This window comes from Pteropus medius, unplaced genomic scaffold (assembly GCF_902729225.1).
Source record: "Pteropus medius unplaced genomic scaffold, Ma_sr-lr_union100, whole genome shotgun sequence".
In the NCBI taxonomy this organism is placed as follows: Eukaryota; Metazoa; Chordata; class Mammalia; order Chiroptera; family Pteropodidae; genus Pteropus; species Pteropus medius.
The window spans coordinates 20,505-40,405 of NW_024353909.1; the positions used below are offsets into that span (position 1 = coordinate 20,505).

Consider the following 19,901-nt stretch of genomic DNA (forward strand, 5'->3'; position numbering starts at 1 on the left):
CTGATGCTCTAGGGCTAGGCGAAGGCAATTCTCTGGGATTCTGCAACCCGATCTAAACCGCCAGTAGGTCAGAATGAATTTATTCTTGACTCCACTGGTAATTTGCCCATACGGTGAAATCTGAGGGTTGATGTTGTAATTGAATCCTGGGTCACTAGCTGTAGTTGGTTTATTAATATCTACGCCTAATGTAACTACCCTTTAGTAGCTGACTTCCTGTAGCCCTGAGTTCAGAATTAAGTAAACATTCGCATAGTCTTCATCCTTTCTTTGAGTTTAGATCAAGTTAAAGTTCCATGTACCCTCTAGACGGCAAAAGAAGTTAAATAGGACATGTATATTAAATTTACTTTGTTCCTAAGTCGTCTTACAGCATTAAAAAGCTTTCTGTTGAATTGCTAGAGTTTTCTCTTTTTGCTCTTTCCTCAAAAATATTCTAGTACCTTAATATAATAGTATGGTGCAGCAGTTGATGTAACAACTCGGGTTTCTTTGGAGAGGAGAAAGTCTTGATTAACTTTTTTTAGAAGAAGAAAAGTTACGTTAAGTTTATGAGGAAATTAAAACAGCTTGGTGCTAAACAAAGTTGTCCGGTCTACCGTGAAATTAATCTGTAGGATTTTACAGCAATCTACCTCATAGTACTCTTTCAGCATCCCCTTTTTGAATCCTACAAAATGTTCCTCCTCCAGAATAAAACTGCACTAAGTAACTAAATGCAGTAGCTTAATGCAATGTCGGGTTTGGGAGTAGAACCAAGCTTAATTGTCTAATATGTTAGTCCTTTTGTGTAATTTTTTGCATTCTTGTGATTTTCAGTTTTACTTTTGAAATTGTGGATGGCAGGTGGCATGTTTTACTTATTAAAATAAGCTCCACACGGGTTAAAAATGAAAATGCAGCAAGTCTGTAAGTGAGCCAGGAGTAAAGCTTGTTTTCCTAGGTTAGCATTGTGCTCCACTGACAATATTTTGGCTTCTTGGTTCAGTTGTACCATATGCAGTCATCAATTTCTTGGTCTTATATATCATTTACACTGTTTAATGATATAGACCTTGTCCCCAGAGTTGCTATCCTTTTGAGATTTCCTCTTTGCTAGGATTCATGCTTTGTTTTTATTGGAAAACTAAATCTACAGAGAGAATAAATTGAAAATAGAAAGTTACCCAAAGGAACTTATTACTTAAATCAGTAGTATAAGGAAGATTACAACAGAACTGTTTGTCCACATAGGAAAGTACTGCTTATTTAAGAGTAGTTGTAAAAGTTATCTTAGGGATCCGTTCAGCCAACATGAGGTAATGTAGGAGCTGTAAAGTTTTTAAGATGCATTCAGATTCTAAGGTCTCTGGGATTTTGCTTTAAAGAACACATAAAAATGAGGGCACATATCTAAGACTTCTGGGTGGCTTGAGGAGTTCCTTGGGGGTGGTGGTGGGGTCACCTGTAGTTAATGAGGGCCCTAAGGAGGAGTCCTGTGGCAGAGCCTTGCACCATGGTGCCTGCTAGCAGAAAGTCTCCTCTAGAGACTGGTTTTTTGCTTTAGGATGCTGCTGGCCTTAAATTCACTCCACATCATCTATTTTGTAGGTTTCATTTCATTTTTTTAAACCAGAAACTTAATTGACCATTTCTCTACCTTATTTACCTATCTTAGTTTCAGATGACTTCAGGCTTTTTCACTAAAAATTAGGTTCCTTTTCAAACAACTAAGATTTGTCATAATTTAATACTTTGAGAAAGAGCATACAGATTTAGAAAACAATAATGACAAATAATATATATCTTGGAAACCATGGTTTGCAACTGAATATGTAGATTTGGCATACCATATTTCTTTTTTTAAACATCCCTAAACTTTCTCTAGTCGTTACCTTCAGATCTTCCCTGGCAGTATCTTTGTGCATTTTCTCAGTGATTAATACTGAATGCAAAGGTGTGGCATTACGAATAGACTGCTGACACATACTCCAAAAATAGTGATTTTTCTGCACTAGATTCTCATTTTTAGTTACCCTTACATTTCAGTGTTATAAAATCTAATGCCTTTTGAGGCATGCTGGCGATAGTATATAGATTCCAATACAAAAGTGGTTTTTGCACTAGATACATTAGTCTTCTAAGTTGTTATAAATTGCCTCTCAACAGAGAAGACTTCAGCTTTATCTAGGAAAGTATTTTATCAGCTTAGAGTTGCGGGCTTTAGTTAATTATGAGGTGGATTCTCTCTTAGTTGTACCTCATATACCAAATTCTTTGGAAAAGCTTAGTTCAAACTTAGCTCTTTCATTTCACTTGAGAGTTAGTCTCCTCCCACCCCCCCACCTCCCCTTGGAGGTAAGTTCCACTCTACTATTGCTCAAAGTTTGACATTTCATTTATTTGTAATTTAGGGAGAAAACTGGTATTTTTTTACTAAGAAAAAAGCATTTCATTATTGCGCTTTTAGTATTTTCAAAGGTCAGTGAAAGCTCCCCCCGTAGTTATCTTATTAAACTGAAAAATAGTCTTTAATCGTAATGTAGCTCAATCAGTAAAACTGCTACCTGCTGAAGATAAGGAAATAAACTGTTAAAGGACTATTATACTGTATCTATAAGAATTTTTTGATAGTTTGAATATATATACATGTGCCATTATTTGGTTACAAGATCACAATGGAGCAATATTTTGGTAATCATAAATTTTAGTCCTTTATATAATTAGCAAATGTCTTAAATAACTGAATGTTTTATTATTGGCTTCATAGACATTTATAGAATGGCTCAATTAGTAAGGTGACACATTAACTGGTATATTGTTTCTTTTCCATTGTCATCAGTCTTCATCTTGCCCTCAGTTTGTTTTTCACACTATATGTGCATTTGTGTGTAGTTAGTGTTCATAAAATGATTTGTGCTTCTGTTTTAGAATGATCACAAACTTGGGGCCAAAGAACAAGATGCACTAGTGGACAGTTTGCTGACCAGGGGCTTGAGAGCTGGCTTCTGTTTTCCCTCCTCAAACTGACTTTGCAGCCACGGAGAGGTAAATACTATTTCCGTTTCTTGGCCTTAAAAATAAGAGTAATAAAATCTTATGGGGGTTGGAGGATTTGCTGAATCATTCTTGGGCATAGGAGTTGCAGGAGGGTGGGTGTATTGAGGGCATACAGGCTTTATAGCAAGTCCTCATTTTGAAACCCTGCACTGCCTTACACTAGCTGGATGACACTGAGCAAGTTACTTTTCTTCTCCTTCAGGCCTCATATGTAAAATAATACCATCAATTAAAGAGGCTATTCTCATGGTTAAGAATATGTGTCAAGCATGAAATACCATTCTGAGCCAATACATAAAAAACCCTTTGGAAATGTCGGCTGCTTTTCTACAGAAACCTCTGGAATATATATTTTGACTCTTGGCAAATGAGTTCGAAAGCCCATGGCCTGGGGCAATTTGTAATTCTGATGAAGAATAGTTGGAATCCTGTTCTTGGGAAATCTGGTATCCTGGATAAAAATTGTCTTAATTGAGTTAACCTAGCCCATGTTTGCATCAGAATGTTAGTTACAGTCATTATCAATAATCTTTTAAAAATTTGAAAGAGTTACTTTACTTTAGCCCACAATTTCTCCTGTAAAATATAACTGGCATCACAGGGTACTTGAAACAGCCTTCTCAAATGTCAGGGTCTACTAAGGCTTTGGGATCTCATAAACAATCAACTAGGGTTCTGGATGTGAAAAGTATATCTGCTCAGGCTACCAGGAAGCACATCTTTCTTATCCCTTAGAAAATGTGAAAATCATTTCATTGCATTTGTGTAATGGCAATAAGGAGTATAGAGGTAGAAACTACCAATGCAGAGATTAGTTAAGTTTATATGAATGAATCATCTAAGCGACTACTACGATATTTCTTGTACATTATGCCTAGAACAGGAAAGGAGGAAGGGAACAGGAATGAAAGCTCTACTATTCTTCAATCTCTATTTTCTAAATGAGCATCTTGGTACTTAAGTAGATGGGAAGGACAAAGTCTTTGTGCTGGTTTTCTGTCATTCCAGAATTAACTTGTATCCTACAGCTTCTTTTAGAACTTTTGACAAAGAGTACATAATAATAACCTACTAAAAAGAGAAATTATTGATTTGAAAAGCTGTTGAGGAAACTGGCCTTAAGAGTTTGGGGAATGGGGTCATAGGAACATGTTGGTCACTTTTAAGTGTTATGGCTAGTTTAATCCCTGTTTCTCAAACTGGGATATGAATACCCTTAGGGTACAAAGTGATATGATTCCGGGGTACTTGAAGCCACAAGATAAACATGACCCAGCTTCTTGGAGCTTCAATTGTGCTCATTGAGGGGGCGGTGAGTTAAGTAATTTAACTGGTAAGTAATTAAAAATTTTTTATATTAAATATATATTTTAGGAGCATAATGTGCACTGTGTATGACTGGCTTAAGATTACACAGGTCTTCAACTAAATGGGGCAGAGGTGCCTGGGAGTGGAAAGTGTTCTTTGTATAGGTACTACAGTGGAAACATTTGAGAAGCAATATTTTTGAGCTCTACCATCCAGCTCCTTATTTTGTACCCTGTAGTATCCTACTATGGAATATAGAAGTTAAATTGTATTATATGGTGCTTGTTTGCTTGCATACATGTTCCTACACATGCCTGACTTCTGTAAGCACTGCACAGATTGGTAGATGGTTTTAGATGGTTGGACCAAGTCAGAAATATTGTCAGGACCATTCCAGTGATATAAGAATTGTAAGGGGGAAGCAGTGAGCAGAATCAGTTCTAAAACTATAAATTTTCTAAAACAATTTTTAAAACAATGTCATGTTAACTTGAGCGTAATTAACAATTTATACTGATTTTTGTTACCCTCCTCCACACTTTATTAAGTAGTCATAATGAAATGGCTAAATCCTAAACTGTGGACCTTGTGACTCCTAAAGATAATTATTGAAAGGCATCTGTTAACTTTTGTGTGTTTTACCATTACTAAGTATTGTTACTAATGTATTACTCTTAATGTAAGTGGCACTTAAAAATTACATTTTCTATGTTGATAATGCCTGCTTTTCGAATACAAGTTTTATATTTAAACCTAATCGGTTCTAGATATACCTTAGTGTGACTCTCTGTAATGATATGAATTGGATCAATTCAGATATTTATATGTGCTCTGAATATCTATAGTGTTTATTGAATATTTGTAATGTGCTTATATCATACTTTGAACACTTGCGTTTCTACTTTGTGCCAGCCACTGCATTAGGTAATAGGGATTCAAAGATGAATGAGAAAAGGATCTTTTTCTTGAGGGTCTTGAAGTCGAGTATGGGGCAAAAGTCAAGTATGGGGCAAGAGATCTGTAAATGAGTGTTGTAGATGTTCTGATAAAAGTGTGTTTAGAGTCCAGGGAGGGATGGTCAGCTACAGGCGTTAGTGAAAGATGTTGGAAAAGGCTTTCTGGTGGAGAGACCTTCATCTAGGTGTATTAGGAGATACAAAAGGAGCATAAAATTTTATTTTAATCTTATCAAGGCATCAGATCTGAGCTGTGCAGCCTAATAGCTGTATGGCCTTGGGCAAGTTTGCCTTCCTTTCCTCATTTGCAAATTGACATATATACTTTGTTACAGGTTTATAGGCAGTTAAATGAGTATTGTAAGGGGGAAATACATACAATTGACCCTTGAACAACACAGGTTTGAACTGCATGGGTCCACTTATACATGGGTTGTTGTTTTTTTCCCAATAAATACCGTTAGCTCTAATAACTGCAGATCAAAAACAGTGTTTTTGCATTCCCTGCCGTGGACTGAAAATACTGTTTTTGATTCACAGATGGGAAAGGCTGACTGGAAAGTCAAAAATTAACACTCGGATTTTTGACTGTGCAGGGGTCAAACCCCTAACCCCTACATTGTTCAAGGGTCAACTGCATATGTAACTAACTACAATGTGCTATATAGAGGTAAAGCGATGGTCTTTAAACTTTAGCAGTAGTTGGTAATTGTACATATTTTACATTTAACTGAACAAATGAGTTAAGTGATCTAAAGTGGGACTTTATGGATGAGGAAATTCAAGTAATCAGAACATTTATTGAGCAGTAGAGATAGATAAGTAAACAAGGTCACATCCAATTTTGGGAGTGATGTTTGACAACCACTTAAAAGAGCTGATTGGGAGGAAGACCTAACCAGCAAAGCACTTATGAGAAGTTTTTTAAAAATATAGTACAAAAAAAAATTGTTATGGAATAAAGTAAAGAAAAACCTAAGTAAAAACCCGGGGCATAGCAAGAACTCAATAAGTAATTGTTTGAATGAATGAATGCCTAAGGGAAAAAAATGAAATGCAAAGACATCAAAACACTAGTCAAAACAAAATAAAAAACTAGTGTTGGTAAGGTGATTAGGTTTGGGGTGATTTTTCTTGGTTTTCTATAGTTTGTATAACAGTTATAATACAAATAGTCTCCCCTCCCTCCCTTTTTTTTTTTTATTAAATCAGAATTACCAAATATTGGGACTAACATTATTCAACAATAGAGGATAGATTAAATTGATATATCTATATAATAGAATGTCATGCAGTCATTATACATAGCTATATATGTATAATGTACATTATGTATGGAAAATACTGAAATGGAGAGATATTTGAGACATACTGCATAAAGCAGATTATCAAATAGTGTGCACAGTGTAATCTCATGTGAGTAAATATGTGTGTATATATTGGTAGGAGAGTGGATATAAACCAGAATGTTTATATAAACCTATAGATTTAGTCTTGCTTATATAAGTTTTCTTCTATTGTATTATATATTTTTTTCCCTTGTTTTGTGGAAGGCAGTTATAGCCGAGAACCAAGAATATATTGCTTCCTGAATTAATCTATAAACTTTTAGCTGAAGCAATATAATTGAAAGCCTGGGTTTTCATTGGACAAGCCAAGCTTTTGGGTTTGTAGTTGTTGTTACTGTTTTTGGGGGGAGTACAAATTCAGTAGATTAAGTAGGGAATAATCCATGCAGAGAGATAACATCACGTACGAAAGAAAAAAGAATGTCAGAATGTGTCCATATGGAAAGAGTAGACCTTGTTTACTCTTTTGTCTTTGGCACATCACCTTTTTCTTTCTTTCTTTCTTTCTTTTTTTTTTTTTAATTTTAACTTTTTAACTTTTTTTTTTTTTTACCACCACTATTCATCTATTTGCTATTTGCTCAAACACAGTATACATGTATAGTGGTATCAGAATTGTTAACCTACACTTCCACAGGAAATGACTTTATTAACTACAGTAGAGTACTTATGTATAGTTCTTTTAGTCCTTAGTCTTACAGTCTCTACTCATTTTCTAAGTTACTTAAGTAAATGTTTCCCCAACTCCCTTCAATGAAGTTATGTCACATCTGTTAAGATTCTTTTTTTTTTTTTTTTCTTTAAATTTATACCTCCTTCACCCACTTCTCCCACCCCCACTCCCTGCTTCTGGCAACTTACAATTTATTCTTTTTATACAATTTTTATATAATTTTTAAAAAGAAAAGAATCTGGTACACAGAAGCTTTCTGATAAATATAACGAAATAAAAGGAATTTTTGCCTAATTTACTCTGGCAGTAAAGTCTAAACTTCTTGGGTGGATTGGAGAGCCTTGCTACAACGCTTGCAGAAGTGCAGGTATGAGGAAGAGTAACAGGAGGAGGGTACTGGCAGCCATATATCTGCCTAAGCGTTAGAGGGAATTGAAGTTGCAGAGATAATTCTTACAACTTTCCTCACTTAAACTTGGTCTTAAACTTTTTTGTATCATCCAAGTAAAGTTTAGTTTTATTCTTTGGAAAAATCTAGTAATTGTAGAATAATACTAGAATCTAAAGAACCTTTTTAATTTCTTTCCTCAGAGATAAACACTAATAATAGTTTGGTGTGCTCCCTTTTGGGTTTTTTCCTATGCTTTTATGAATGGGCATGTACATATAATACACTTTTTAAAACAAAATGTAATTGTGCTATGCCAGTGTTCTATGATTATCACATTCAATATAAGCACATGGGGAGAAATATTTCAAACAGTACAAAATGGTAATGGTGAAAAGTGATAACTATCCACCTCTGATTCCTCAGTTTTCTTCCCCAGATGTAATAAATATTACCAGTTTTTTTTTATACCCTTCCAGAGAAAATGCTATGTATATATAAACATTTATTTGTGTATCTTTTTTAAAAATCACAATTAATATGCTATACATGTTCTAGACATTTGATTTGTTTTTCAGTCTTTCGCTGTTAGAGAAAGATACTCTAGTGGATATCCTTGCATATAGCTCTTAAGGCACATATACTAATGTCTGTTGGGTAAATTTGTAGGAGTTGAATTGCTTGTGTATTCGTAGAAGAAGAAATGCATGTACAAAGACTGAGAAGCAGCAGAAGAGAAACCTAAAATGTTCTGCTATTGAAAGCAGTTTGGTATGATTAGAGCAGAGTGTATGAGGCTGGACACAGATCTGTTGATAGGGCCCCCTGCAGTACCCTGTAGGCCTAGTGAAAGGGTTTAGACGTCAGCCTAAGAGTTTTGCATGAGAGGTTTCAGAAGGGAAGTGTCCTTGCTGAGAATGAGTTTACATTTTAGAAAGTTACGGCCACTGTGAAAAAATGGGTGATAAGGGAGCAATAGGAGAAGCAGAGAAACTAGTTGGAGGCCATTGCACTGGTCCAGGCAAGGTGTAATGCCAGCTGAATCACTAGATTCACTAGAATCGCTGTTTGTCTAGTTTTATTTTGTTAAACTAATTTGGAATCCTATCCATCTTCTTTTATAACCTTCTTCATGTTATATGTTAATGAACATTATCCCTGTTAGATACCTTTTTTACTTCAAATTACTGGGAACGTACTTCTCTTATTGCTGGATGTTAAGTTTTCTAACCTTTTTCTTTGAGGACCTTAGTTTCTTGTTGGCTCTAGCTTTTTGCCTCTCTTATTCCTCATTGTTTGAATTATTTCTGACAAGAGTAAATTGACTTTGAGTGAGAGCCAAGTTAATTTTAAATTTGAGAGAATAGAATTTGAGAGAATAGATTTCGAAATGTCTTTTTTTTTTTTCCTAATCTATTCTGAATCCTTTTTTGATCCTATTTTCGAATGTTCTCAGTAGTAGATAGTTGCTGATTTAGGACTTCTAGATAAGTATACATCTTAGCTAATGGCTAAGGAGATTATCCTGTCAAGTATATAGCTATTTATTGCTAAGAATTTTTTACACTGAAACTAAATCTTCTGTTTCTTATTTTGAAAGAGGTAGATGATACACTAGCTTTCCCAACAAGGAAGGAGGAAATAGAGTCCTAGAATGTCCTAGGTTAGTGAGGGCTTTTGAAGAAAAAAGCTGCTATCTTAATGCTCTGTGCAGTGGGTGGGGAGTTATGCAAACAGTGGTTATACCTTGACTTTGAGCAGCCTTCTGGTTTAAAACATAAACTAATGGAGGGAGAACAGAGCCAGTCAGGTAGATTGTATCTTATGTTTATAGCATTTTGCCTGACAGGAATTTCTCTAAAATTCTTGGACTTCAGATATAAGTGCCACTCAGTAGAGTGGTTGGTATACATTAGCCATCTTCATCTAAATAGGTTTCAGAGACTTCTGCCTGATTTCTGGGTTACAGACAAGGGGACTGCAAAGCTAGAAAACCATCTTTTCCTTCACTCTTGTATACAGCCTCACTATATGCAGCTGTTAAAATTGTCAGTCTGATTTTTTTTTTTTTAGCTGAAAAGTGGTGATCCTTATTCTCTTCTTACCTATAGGAATTTTTCTAATGGTAATGTAAAAAATACATAGGCTGTTAAAGCTAGAAGTCATCTGGCACTCCCCTCATTTTACAAATAAAGCTAAGAGGCAAAATGGTATACAAAAACAACATGGAGAGTATACATTACTGCCCTCAAGTATACTATACCTATGCACTGACACAAGATTTTCAGTATGTATTTGTCAGAATTTTTTTAAATACCATCACCAACTTTAAAGTTTATCCATATGTACAAAGTATGAATAGGTTCTGGCTGTCACTGATATTAAAGCCTTGGTATCTAATACCAAGACTGTTGAGCTTATTTATCTCTTTCTGGATAACCCAGGACTTTTTCAGAATCCTTTAGTGATTCCTCTGTGATAAGAACAGACAATCCTTGGAGGCTGGTGTTAGTTAGCACCTCTATTTTTAGTATAGTCCATTTGAACCACTGAAATTTATAGATTATTTCTGCCCACTGCTTTTTACTTGTTTAGGTAAACCCTAGCATAACATATTCACTATCGTAAAGCAGATACAGGTATTTTATATTCACAGAGGTATGATACACAACTATTCTTAATAATAGAGGATACTCTCAATTGTTTTAGTATTTCTTGTGTTTCTGTTTTATTTATGTCTTGTAACTTTCTACTTCTATTTAAAATTTTTTTGTCGTAAGTATATGTTGAGACTATAAAATAATAGTGACTTGATTTCCTCTTGGGAATAAATTTTATAATTTTTTTTTCTTTCTGGCTCCTTGTCAGACAGGGCCTTTGTTCCTTCTCTCCTTTTATAAATATATAATCCCCCTCTAATTTTTTGATCAAGCTACTGTATTTCCTTTTTCCCTATATTTGTTTCCATATTTCTAAGGAGTAACCAAATTGATGATTACTTGTTTTCATAATCTGATATTCAAAGTAACATTGTTTCTTTTGTTGTTGAAACTTCTGTGTGTCTTTGTTCCTATATGTGTATATCCTTTTTCAGATTTCTTTTGTTCTGTCTATGGAATAACACTTTAACTATTGTCCATATTTTATGCTGCTATACAGTTTACTCATTAAAGATACCTTACTTTTTTTTGATATAACTGTTTTTTTCTTTCTTTTTCTTTTCTTTTCTTTTTTTTTTTTTTAATTTTTAGGCAAGGCAACTCTTGTTTGACCTCACAGATTGCAAGAACCTTGTCAGCTTATGGTCCCTTATTTTTTTTTATTTTTTATGCCTATAGCACCTGATCTTCCTAGGTGGTCTCCCATGCAAATACTAACCAGGCCCAACCCTGCTTAGCTTCCGAGTTCAGACGGGATCAGGCTTATTCAGGGTAGTAAGGCCGTAGACTGATATAACTATTTCTTGATCTTTATTCAAAGACAAGATGTGTTGCCATTTTTTATTGCCATTATTATGCCTTTGGTACAGGTGTGCATTGTTAAATTTAAGCTGTCGGCTCCTAATTTAACATTGACCTTATAGGGACACCATTTAACAAATAAAAATTGTCTTTATTCTACCAAATAGCCTTCATGAGTGTGGGGTTATAGAGACACTAGAGCAGTGGCCACATGGTCACTGATAACACATTGCAAAGCATGAGTTCACTCTGTTATTATAGTCCATTTCTCTTTTTTTTTCCTTTTTCCTTCTGCCATGTGTTGAGTTTATGCCATACCATCTAGAGAGAGCTTTGGTATTAATGGTATCCATAATAGAGGTTAAACCTTAGAACTTTTTTCTTGAATTAGACATTCCATTACTGCTTATGGGAATCATGTTAGTTTTGAGATAGACATTGTAGATTTATTTTCATAAGCAAAAGTTATTTGTTTTAAAGAACGAACCAGACATTCTCATAGTAGAGAACCGTGAGTATTTGAGTAGCTTGGATTTATGTAGACCTATATTTAGGATGAATAACTATTGTATTTTAGGTCAGTCACTTCTAAGCCACAGTCAGCAGAGATTTTGTATCAGAATCATCTGAGGACTTTTTTTTGTTTGTTTGTTTTCTCTTTAATTCCACCCTCTCCCTTCCACCTCCACCCCTGACCTTTGGATGTTGCCGTTTCTCTTTTAAGAACTGGATCTCTGAAGGTGGGGTGTCTCCCCCCACACACTCACGGCATGCACCTGGGGCTTGGCGCACCCGGGGTATGGTCTGGTGAGCCACGAACCCAGGACCTTCTGCATATAAAGCAGACGTGCTAACCATTATACTACGGAGCCACCCTGGGGACGTTTTGAAATAAAGTCTCTCCCACTCTGGACCTAATGAATCAGAATCTCTGGGATCTATGTATTTAAAAGCTCACCAGGTGATTCTGATACCAACCAGGTTTGGGAACCACTGCCCAGGTAGAATGTGCCCCAAAGTCCATCTATTTCCTATTAGATGTCTAAATTCTACTGTGCGTGTGTGTGTGTGTGTGAGAGAGAGAGAGAAATTTATTCCTTTTTATAACATTTATTCAAGGTGATAGACTTGTCACAGATTCCCACCCTTTCTGCTATTCCCAGTGATAAAAGACTGTAGGACTGCTCCAAAGACAGTGTAACTCTGAACTGCTTTCAGGGATATAGTCAAGGAAGTGAGGCATTAGGTTGCCGTATGCCAGCAAAAGTGTTATTCAGGCTATAGAAAGCAGAGAGGGACAGCATATGCTTGAGAGGCAGCCTCCAATCAGTGCAGTAGCACTAGCAAGTTGACTCCCAGATAAGCTTTGTCTTCTGTTTCAGTTGTGAATGTTCAACAAGTGAAATAAACAGGCTACCCTTGAGCGAGAACATGGCCCCTGAAACCAGGATACAATAACAAATTTGAGATGGTTTAGTACATTTCCACTCAGTTACATTGAATATTTTTGCACAAAATTTGTGTAATTCCTCTAATAAGTTTTTTCCATATACTGTTTTCTCTGCTAGGATGCTGCTCTCTACTGTAGTCTGCCTAGCAGGGTTCATTTTACCCTTGAATGAATGTCTAGCTTTAGCTCTTCCTCTCTTTGAAGCCCTCCTGCAAAAGAACTCTTTCACCTCTTTCTGTGGTAGTTTCACTGTGTTGCCATTACAAATATTTTATTAGGGTGTATTTCCTAGATTCAAAGCTCCTTAAATATTTTTTTTCAAGTAGCTGTTAGGATAATTGTTTTGACTACCTTTTAATATTAACAATTAGGGAGAAGGGACTGAATAACAACAACAAAAAAGTGGAATGCTCTTAACTTTTTTTTAACTTAAGAGCTATTTTATTTCCCTTTTAATTCTTTAAAAAAAAAAATTGCCCCAAATGTTCTTTTTAAAATTAATGGCACAGAACAGGGAAATGGGGTTGTATATGTGACTGAGTTAGGTGAGTACTACTTTAGATAAAGGCTACTTCTGTTTCCTATCACTGTGAAATAAATGGTCACTAATATTTTTCTGCTTCTCAGACTGAGTCATCCTTTCCACCCAGCTCCTCCCCATTCTTTATTGTAGTCTGCAAGTTTCCTGGTACTCATTCACAGCTATTAATGGTCATGATATTTTGTTTTGCTGTCTTTTAAGCTCTTAAGATGATGGTGTATATATTTTCAGACATAGAGTAAAATAGTTATTTTATTTGACTTTTTAAACCTAACATTTGTTCCAGAAGGGTAATAATTTTTATTCTTTTTTACTAATGCCTCTGTCTAATAAAATTCTCTTAGGATTTCCTTTCATTCTAAGAAGAAACTGATTATCTTTAATCCCTTTTTTCCCCTTTCATAATGGCACTTAATGTTCCCTACAGTCAGTGCTGAACTAGGTTTTTCAGTCTTCTGGGGTAATACATTCTTCTAATTTAAAACTCTGGAAAAGAGAAAGCTACAGGGTATCTCCTCTTCTCTCTGCCTTCTAATGATGTCTAATGGTTTTGTATTGAGCAGTCTGAATCAGGCGAGTTGTTAGGTGACCTTCATGTTAAATTGTTTCAGAATGGCTGGGGTTATGGAAGCTTCTGGGGACTTGGGGGTACTATTTCTTCCCAAGAGTGTAGACAGATTTCTGATCTGCTCCATAAATAAGTTGGGGTTTTTAATAGTATATTTAAAAAGTTGTGGTTTTGTTTATAAAATACTCCTGGAAATTGTCCTTCTCTACTATCTTATTCTCAGTACACATGTATTATTCTTAGTACATGTATATTTTATAATAACCAATATCCCCAAATGACTAAACTCTGCAGTGGTAAATATTAAAGGTTATTTTGGTTGTTTTTCTCTGGGAAATAACCTGACATATTTGCTATATAGCTATATAAATGGTGACAAATTACTGTCTTAATGTCTTCGAAAATTAGTATATTCACAATTAGCTTTTATTTTTACATGACAAGATTTTTTTAAAAATTTGACCTATAATTCCGTTAGGATTTTTTATTTTCCTCTGACACAAACTTATTAATAAAAATACACTCATATAGTTAAGCTTCCACATAGCATATGAACAGTGTTTTGTTTTTCTATGTTCCCTTCCTGCTCTTGTCATGTACGGGAACCATTTGTACATATTTTGTTTGACAGTGTCACCAATATTGAATGTCTTCTGTTTACTGTTTTGTATTCATTGCTATAGAGGATACAGAAGTAAAAGACATAACATAGTTCCTGCCTTTATTGTTAAGATAATAGTCTATTTGGAGGAAAGACCCAGACATAGAACAATATACTACAGTGGGGAAAAAAAAAAAACGAGGTCCATCTGCACTGGTCAAGGTTGAGAAGACTGATTTAGGGGATGGCTTGAGCTGAGAGGGGACAAGATAGTATGTCTTGTGTGGAAGATGCCTAAAAGGTAAGGTTGGATGTGTAGAAAGGATGGGAACAAATTGTACAGAGCTCTGGGAGTAAAGCTGAAGAACTTGGCATTGATTCAGTAAGTCTCAGTCATTATGCATTTTTCGCACCTCATTTCAGGAAGAGTTAGTCTGGCAGTGATATGCTGGACAGGCTAGTAAGAGAGACCAGCTTGGGAGGCTGTTCTGTTCCTTTTGGGCTCTTCATTTCCTCTTTCATCCCTGCTTTGGGTCAGTCAGCTGGTTCTATCAACTGGTTGCTGCCCTCATCCTACAGAAATTCAGTAGTTTATCAAATAAGTCATTTTTGTGGGGAATGTTTATCTAGGGCTTGTGATTGAGTCTAGGAAACTGAAATGTCCTATATTTGTTCACCTAACACGTATTCATTGCTTCCTGGGGTGCCCTATAAGGAAATGGAGGAGCATAGCAGCTAGGTTCTGTGCGTGCACGCATGATTTGTTTTATTTAATCTTTATGACATACTCCAAAGTGCATACCATTATTATCTCTGTTTTGTAGAAAAGGAAATAGAGGCACAGAGAGGTGGCATATCTCACTCTAGATCACACTGGTAGTAAATAGAAGAACCAGAATTGGGATGCAGGTCTCTAACTGAAAAGCCTAAGCTCTCTCTCTTTTTTTTTTTTTTTTTTTTTTGCCTAAGTTCTTAATGACTATTCCATTCTGCTTCTCCTTTTTTTATTATTATTTTGTATTCCTTCTAAAATATGGAACAAGTATTTTCCTCATGCTGAGTATTACATTAAAACGTGATTTGTAATGTCTGTATAATATTCCATTTTGTAGCTATATCATTCATTTTGATTGATAATGTTCTTGTAATCTTGGTATTCATCTCGGATTATTTCTGGGCATAAGGTCTGAAGTGAGATTACTGGATTACAATTAGAATATTTTTAAAATACCCCATTCATATCACCAGTTCCCTTGCTGATTTCACTGCACCATGACCAACATTGGGGATTATCCTTTAAAACAGGCTTAGCAGTAAACAGTATTTAATAGATAAAATACCGTCACATTATTTTAATCTGCATTTCTTTTAGTGTTAAGGAAATTCAGTTGTGTTTTTTTTAATTCATCTGCCATTTGTATTTCTTGAGTTATCTATTTGTGTCCTTTGCCCAGTGTTCTCTTTTGCTGTTCGTCTTTTTCTTATAAATTTTTAAATTACTTATATAGTAAGGATATTAATCCTTTGTTATATATATAAGTTGTTGTTTTTTTAACTTTAAGGTGGTCAAAATCTTAGCAATTTCCTCTGGCTTCTATTACCTATGCATCTAAGCACAGAACCTTCCTCATTCTGAAATCAAAGGCTATTCACCTATATCTTTTTTTTTTAAGGTTTTGGGTTTTATTGTTTTTGTTTGGTTTGGTCATTAATGTCTGTCTCATAGACAACAATATATTCCTGATGGATTAAAGATATAACACAGTGTTTTCTAAACAGTTTTTTTGGTACCTTTTATGAAATAATCCTCTTTTGCCCCTAATTTAAAATGACAACTTTTTATATGCTAGGAAGTTGTTCTGAATTCTCATGTTTAAGTTGTCTGTGATAGTGACAGTACTATACTGTATTATTGTGGCTTTGTAATGCATTTGGAAATGAAAGGTTACCTTCATTTTTAAAAAATTTTATTGTTATAGTCAATATCTTGTTTGTTTTTCAGACAGATTTTTTTAAATTACTTTATATAAAATAGAAAGAATTAACATCTTTACAATGTTTGTCTCTATTTAGTGAGGTCTTTTATGCCTCCTGGAAGAGTTTTGTAATCTTCAGATAGGTCTGCATATTTTGGGTGGAGGTTATTTTTATTTTGTTATGTTTAAGAATGGTATAACTTTGTCATTTTTTCTGTATTTCCTATTGTCTATATATTTATGTATACTGTATACAATTTCATGTTTATTTATAGCCCACCTTGTTTGAAAAGGAATTTAAAGAAATGTATAGAAAATACAAATAATAAATTACATGAAGTCAAAACTCCAGAAAATACCAATTAGAATAGAAAGTTATTACTACACTGTTTGAGAGGGAAAAAATGGTTCAATGTGTGACCAACTAAAAAAATAGTAACACAATCCTATTACATAGGTCTTAACAATGAAAAGAAAAAATTCCTTAGTTGAAGAAAAGCTTTTCCAAGCATGTAACCCCAAATGAAATTTCTCCCCTGTATCTTTTAGTGTAAACCAAGGGCATAATGCCAAAACAAAACTTGGTGAAAGCAGTTCTGTAGAGGATAAGGCCATGTGATTCAGGTATACCAAATAATCTGATAGTTTGGCATAATTCTGAGATGAAGCCTGGAAGAGAATGCTGGATTCCACAGAGAGGTCAAGTCAGATAAGGATAGAAAAGTGTCTTGGATTTGCTGGCCTCAGAGGAATTCAGAGTATTAAGGAACAGAAACCAGATTGGTGAACTGAGGCTTGGAAGAGAAATAAAGGAATGGAGAGAGCAAGTGTAGGGTTGAGCATGGAGGGAATAGAGAGATGGCAGATGCTAAATGGTCAGGTGGAGTTAAGGGGAGTTTTAAGATGGGAAAGATTTGAGCAACATAGAGCTGGCAGAGAACAAACTGAAGCAAGAAGACAGGGCTGATCAAGCAGGCTCCCCAAGGATGCAGGCCACACTAGTGGTCTAGGAGCATGAGCGGCCCTCAGAGTCCTCTGCGTTGGAGGCTAGACCTCTGCATCCTCCCACTCGGGAGGATGTTTTGGGGCTAGTTTTCCTCTCTTCCAACCCTCTCATCCCCTGATGCAAGGATCACCCTGCTTTAGTCTGAAGGAACCTTCTCCTGCTCACCTTCTACCCAGAACTCGAATGATTAAAAAAATGTATTCCTAAGCTTCACTTTTTCACCAAGATGATAGAAAATACAGGAAGGATCTGGTCTTCGGAGTTCCATTTTATGTGTGATACTGCGGCTCAGAGGACTAACCTGCTTTGGCAAGTTCATTTGGTTGATTAGTAATAGATTAGGTACTAGAGTTCAGGTTTCTTTATTCCTCATCCAATGCCATCGAGTCAAAGATGACAGACAAACATCCACATAGAGACATCCTTTAGGCAGTAAAACTGAGATGCATGTGTGGATTTGAAAGACCTCTGTGTAGAGATAGCTGAAGTAAAAAAGGCTACAGAGAAAGGCTACAGAGCAGAGCTCTCAGAGGCAAGGGAGGAGATCTAAGAAAGGCAGGAGCCAAGAGAGAAAAGAGGCTGTTGAAGGAGGAATATGAGTTTTGTACTGTTAGATGCCAGAGAAACTTGAGGTTGAGGATGAGGGGAAGGCCTTCGTGTTAGTGGTGTGGTTCTTGGTGAGTGGTGCTTGTGGACCAAATAGAAGGACCACAGAGAGCTAAGGAGGGAGTGGAGTCCTTTTTGGCAAGGACAATTTCTTAAAATAGGAGAGCAGAGCCATATACAAATGTATGCAAATTATATGTATAATATAGTATCTACATAAAAAATATATATCCATAAGAGGGAAGCACTGAGACAACACCAGAGTGTGCTTGGTTATTAGGTATAGAAATTATGAACAACTTTTAATAAAATTTTTATGTGCTTCATTTTTCAGATTTCTACAAATAAACTAACATACTTTGATAATCTGGAATAAAAAGTTGTGTCCGGGAAGTAAATGTAAACCTCCTTTTAGGGTGTTGATCCACAAGAAGATTTTACAAAACTTAGAAAACATGGCTGACTCAAGCAAGGAAAGAGGCAGAGAATCTGAGAGTGAGTCTGTCTGTCTCTCTCTTTGTCTCTGTCTCAGAGAAACTGAGTGGAAGCAGGAGGCAGATCTGAGTCCATAGCGGAATGGTGGAGATAGGTCAGAGATGAGAGGGTTGCGGGAGTGGTGACACAGCTGGGAGAACACAGTCCCCAAGGAGTGGAGAAAGAGACCTTGTCTAGTTTATTAGGTTATTGATTCTGAGGAGAGACTCCCTTCTGGAGGAAGTTAGGTAAAGTTACCCACAGCTTGAGGGAATGCAGTGAGATTTCTAAGGAGTGCATGGAAGAAAGAGATGGCTCGCTTACTTTGTGTCTAATTTTTCTTTATAAAAATAGAAGCTACTGCTCTAAGACCCTGAGGAGATGTAGATGTTCATGGACCTTATGCCATGTGTTCACAGTGAGAGAGAATACTCTTTCAGTTCAACTCCCTGGCAACACTATTGGTTTCAATTTATACTTCTTTGTACTAATTCTTTTCTACCCGGCTTATAATTTCCTGACCTCTTTTTGGTTGGACTTGGTTATTTACAAGCAATTTTAAGTTCTCAAGATGGACAAGATGGATTTTTCTGTGTTCCAAATTGTTGTATGCTGTACAACCCCACGTAGCTCAGAGATTACCTGTTTTTTTCTCCACAAATTTTATTACAGAGAATGTATCTAAATAGCCTGGGGATTAGGTAGTGATTTTCTGGCAGAGCCAGCATTAGCATTTACAGCTTGTGAATTTTTGTTCTTTGTCCTTTGTTACTTTTCCCAAGAATGTCACAAGGTGGATGGGTGGATGGGGCTTTTTCTTTGTTCCCTCACTCCAACATTTGGAGTTGGATCTTTGCTGGGATACTAATTTTGAGACCTTTGTGTTCTGGAAAACTTTTTTTTTTTTTAATATGTGAAGAGTAATAGTACAAAGTAGTACTTCTTGGATACATAAACTCAACTTCGGGATCTAGTAAATGGAACTATGGGTCATGTGGGGGGCCTAAAGTTTCTGTGTTTCTAACAAGTTCCAAGTTTATGCCAGTGCTCCTGGTTCTCAGACCGTACTTTGAGCAACAGAAGTATAAATCTGTGCTGTCCAGTATGGTAGCCCCTAGCCAGCCACATGTGACTGTTGAGGACCTACAGTGTGACTAGTTCAAATTGAGGCGTGTTATAAAGTATAAAATATATACCAGATTTCAAAGGCTTATAATGAAAAAGACTATTAAACTATCTCACTAACTTTTTATATTGGTTATATTTTGAAATGATAATAATTTGGACATATTGGGTTAAATAAAATAGATAACTAAAATTTCACCTGTTTCTTTTGACTTTTTCAATATGGCTACTAGAAAATTTTAAATTACACATGTGACTTCCATATATATTTCTGTTGGATAGTGCTAGTGTAGAGCATTCCTACTCCAAGAATAATCCATGTGAACAGTATTGCTTACATAAAAGTAATTAGAGTTAGAATCATGCCTAAAGTAGTCTTT

At 35.7% G+C, this 19,901-nt stretch overlaps 1 protein-coding gene and 1 pseudogene across 5 annotated transcripts in view; one reads left to right on the forward strand and one right to left on the reverse strand.

Moving 5' to 3' along the window:
• CTCF (CCCTC-binding factor) overlaps nucleotides 1–19,901 on the forward strand; it is a 41,267-nt gene that overhangs the window by 1,383 nt on the left and 19,983 nt on the right. For 2 of the 5 annotated variants that reach the window (XM_039851972.1, XM_039851975.1), the window contains exons 2-3: nucleotides 2,911–3,027; nucleotides 4,260–4,372. The gene's annotated coding sequence lies outside the window, so the exon portion shown is untranslated. Of the gene's footprint in view, nucleotides 1–2,910; nucleotides 3,028–4,259; nucleotides 4,373–18,256; nucleotides 18,418–19,901 lie in introns of all 5 variants that reach the window. The other 3 variants (XM_039851974.1, XM_039851977.1, XM_039851973.1) reach the window with 2 other exon arrangements.
• On the reverse strand, nucleotides 11,043–11,161 carry LOC120593993 (uncharacterized; annotated as a pseudogene).